Raw genomic sequence first — 4,461 nt, forward strand, 5'->3', positions numbered from 1 at the left:
AACATAATGCTATTAAAGAAGTAATCAGAAATTTATGGAAAGTATTGCCATTTTGAGTAAAGCAGAAATATTTTGCTTTTAAGCAAACGTCAAGGGAAAGTGAGGTGCATATTTTTCAAAGCAATGGCTAATTATTTGCTTAATGCAAACTGCATTATAGTTTTTGTCATTTTACCTCCCTTTTATCCCATTTAGGATGAATACAAGGACTATTCCGATTGACATCCCTGTCTTTATTTTAGATTTTTGGCCACCTCATGCAAAGAGTTGACTCTTTGGAAAAGACTCTGATGCTGGGATTGGGGGCAGGAGGAGACAGGGACAACAGAGGGTGAGATGGCTGGATGGCATCACCGACTCAATGCACGTGAGTTTGAGCGAACTCTGGGAGTTGGTGATGGACAGGGAGGCCTGGCGTGCTGTGATTCATGGGGTCGCAAAGAGTCGGACATGACTGAGCGACTGAACTGAACTGAACTGAACCTATTTAGAGGACACATCTGTTCCAAATAGCCCTCACTAAAATCATAGCATTTCACCCATTTAGGTATTATAAAACTAGAAACTTTTCTTTGATTATACTAAAATATAAACTAAGTTATAGTGATAGGCATATTTTCACAGTTAAGCCTGTTTTATACCTGTTATATTAGAAAGGAATCCATCTTTCTATCCAGAATAAATATAGTCATTAATTAAAAGGTTGTCATTTCGTCAAAATTATTAATAAATATTAAGATTTTAAGGGGAAAATCTGCAGACGGCATGCCATTCTAACGCTGATATGAAGCCACCCCTGACAAATATTTTTAATACTTAAAATAGTAGGATTTTTTGTTTGTTTCTTATAATTTAAAATTGGGGAAATATATATCCAAGAATTATAAAACAAGCCATGGTTACAAGGACATGATTAATCTAGTGTGATTAGTGTCACTTTAATATCTGCAGCACTGAACATGAAAATCTGACCCTTTTTGTATATATGATGCAGAAATAAATTCTAAGGATGATCCAAACAATTATTAGCAGGAACACATTTCAAAGACAGCCCTGCCACCTTCTGTTCTTAATGTTTCTTATCTGGTTTTAAAGTCAAATCAGTAGTATTAAATCACTAATTTAAGCACATTATAGGATTAATAGCTTAACCAATGGCTTTACTTCCAGAAGAACATTTACCCTAATTTCCCTATATTCATTAATTCAGCCATGCAGAACCATTTATTTCATTAGTCAATTCTAATACTTTTCAAAAAGTGAACTTATGGATTGTATGGCATACTTCTTAGAGTTTGCATGTGTGTGTTTATTATGTTATTGAGTCATTTAAATATTTGATTTTCTTAAGCTTTGCTTTTTACAGTATATGTAAGCTATGACTGGAAATGGAATTCTTATCATATGAAATACAATTTCAGGAAATTGAATTAGTAGAGGGCATTGTGAGTCTGGATGCAATAGAGAATGAAAGTTGAAAATTTTAGACCTTGGCAAATTCTCTTCCATTTTTAAAAAACTTTCTTCTGCTGTATTCTCAGCTTTTCTTCTGGGATTCTGATTTCACAGAAGTCAGATCATGTAATATTGTCACATAGATCTCAGGTGTTCTGCACAGGTATACCTCGCTGCTTTTCCCTTTATTGTACTTATAGATATTGTGCTTTTTGCAAATCGAAGGTTTATGGAAACCCTGGCATTGAGAACGTCTGTTTTGCTAATAGCTTTTTCTCACTTTGTGTTCTCTGTGTCAAATTGTAGTTATACTCACACTCTTTCAAGCTTTTCATTGTTATTATCTTTGTTACAGTGTTCTGTGATCTCGGATCTTTGATGTTACCATTGCAACAAGATTACATCTTACTGAAAGCTCAGACTGTGATCAACATTTTTTACCAATAAAGTATTTTTTTTTAATTAAGGAATTTACCTTATTTTTTTTAGATATAAACCATTGCACACTTAATAGGCTACAGTATAGTAAATATAAAGAAGTAGGAAATCAAGAGATACCTGGAATAAGAGGCAAGTTTGGCCTTGGAGTACAAAATGAAGCAAGGCAAAGGCAAATAGAGTTTTGCCAAGAGAATGCACTGGTTATAGGAAACACCCTTTTCCACCAACCCAAGAGGCTACTGGACACATGGACATCACCAGATGGTCAATACTGAAATCAGATTGATTATATGCCTTATAGCCAGTGTGGAGACGCTCTATGTGCTGTGCTAAGTCGCTCTAGTTGTGTATGACATTATTCGACCCCACAGACTGTATGTAGCCTGCCAGGCTCCTTTGTCAATGGAGATTTCCAGATAAGAATACTGGATTGGGTGGCCATTACTTTCTCCAAGAAAAGTTATATACAGTCAGTAAAAACAAGACCTGGAGCTAACTGTGGCTTATCTCATGACCACCTTATTGCAAAATTTGGACTTAAATTGAAGAAAGTAGGAAAAACCACTAGGCCATTTAGGTATGACCCAAATCAAATCCTTTTAAGTATACAATGGAGGTGATGAATAGATTCAAGGGATTAGATATAGTAAACAGAATGCCTGAAGAATTAGGAATGGAGGTTCCTAACACTGTACAGGAGGTGGTGACCAAAACCACCCTAAAGAAAAAGAAATGGAAGAAGGCAAAATGGTTGTCTAAGGAGACCTTACAAGTAGCTGTGAAAAGAAGAGAAACAAAAGACAAAGGGGAAAGGAAAAGATATATCCAATGGTAAGCAGAGTTCTAGGGAAGAGCAAGGAGATATAAGAAGGCCTTCTTAAATGGATCAATGCAAAGAAATAGAAGAAAAGAGAAGAATGATAAGACTAGAGATCTCTTAACAAAAATTGGAGATATCAAGGAAACATTTCATATAAGGATAGGCAATATAAAGGACAGAAATGACAAGGACCTAATAGAAACTGAAGAGATTAAGAAGAGGTAGCAAGAATACACAGAAGAACTGTACAAAAAAGGCTTTATGACCCAAACAACCATGATGATGTGGCCACTTACCTGGAGCCAACATCCTTGAGTCCAAATTCAAGTGGGACTTTGGAAGCAGTACTTTAAAAAAGCTAGTGGACATGATTGAATTACAACCGAGCTACTTAAAATCCTAGAAAATTATGGCATTAAAGTGCTGTACTTGATATGCCAGCAAATTTGGAAAACTCAGCAGTTGCCACAGGATGGGAAAACATCATTTTTTATTCCAAAGAAGGGCAGTGCCCATCAGAACAAGACCCAGTTTCCCTCAGTCAGTCTCTCCCATCAGGAAGCTTGCATAAGCCTGTTACCTTATTTATCAGAGGGTAGACAGAACAAAAACTACAATCACAGAAAGTTAACTGAACTGATCACATGGACCACAGTGTTCTTTAACTAAATGCGACTATTAGCCATGCTGTGTAGAGCCACCCAAGACAGGTGGGTCATGGTGGAGAATTCTGAAAAAACATGATCCATTGGAGAAAGGAATAGCAAACCACTCCAGTATTCTTGCTTCGAGAACCCCATGAACAGTATGAAAAGGCAAAAATATATGACACTGAAGAAGAACTCCCCAGGTCGGTAGGTGCCCAATATGTTACTGGAGAAGAGTGGAGAAATAACTCCAGAAAGAATGAAGAGATGGAGTCAAAGCAAAAACAACACCAGTTGTGGATATAACTGGTGATGGAAAAAGCTTGATGCTGTAAGAACAATATTGCATAGGAACCTGGAATGTTAGGTCCATGAATCAAGGCAAATTGGAAGTGGTCAAACAGGAGATGGCAAGAATGAACACTGACATTTTAGGCATGAACAAACTAAAATGGACTGAAATAGGCAAGTTGAATTCAGATGACGATTATATCTATGACCATGGGAAAGAATCCTTTGGAAGAAATGTATTCTTTTTAATGGCTGGATAGAATAACCTTCATAGTCAACAAGAGTCCAAAATGCAGTACTTAGGTGCAGTCTCAAAAATGACATAATGATCTCTGTCTGTTTCCAAGGCAAACCACTCAATATCACTGTAATCCAAGTCTATGCCCCGATCAGTAATGACAAAGAAACTGAAGTTGAACGGTTCTATGATGACCTACAAGACCTTCAGCTGCTGCTAATTTGCTTCAGACATGTCCGACTCTGTGCGACCCCATAGATGGCAGCCCACCAGGCCCCACCGTCCCTGGGATTCTCCAGGCAAGAACATTGGAGTGGGTTGCCATTTCCTCCTCCAATGCATGAAAGTGAAAAGTGAAAGTGAAGTCGCCCAGTCGTGTCCGACTCTTAGCGACTCCATGAACTGCAGCCTACCAGGCTCCTCCATCCATGGGATTTTCCAAGCAAGAGTACTGGAGTGGGTTGCCATTGCCTTCTCCACAAGACCTTCTAGAACTAGCAAAAACAAAAAAAGATGTGCTTTTCATCACAGAGGACTCAAATGCAAAAATAGGAAATCAAGAGAAACCA

This window comes from Bos javanicus, chromosome 7 (genome assembly GCF_032452875.1).
Source record: "Bos javanicus breed banteng chromosome 7, ARS-OSU_banteng_1.0, whole genome shotgun sequence".
In the NCBI taxonomy this organism is placed as follows: Eukaryota; Metazoa; Chordata; class Mammalia; order Artiodactyla; family Bovidae; genus Bos; species Bos javanicus.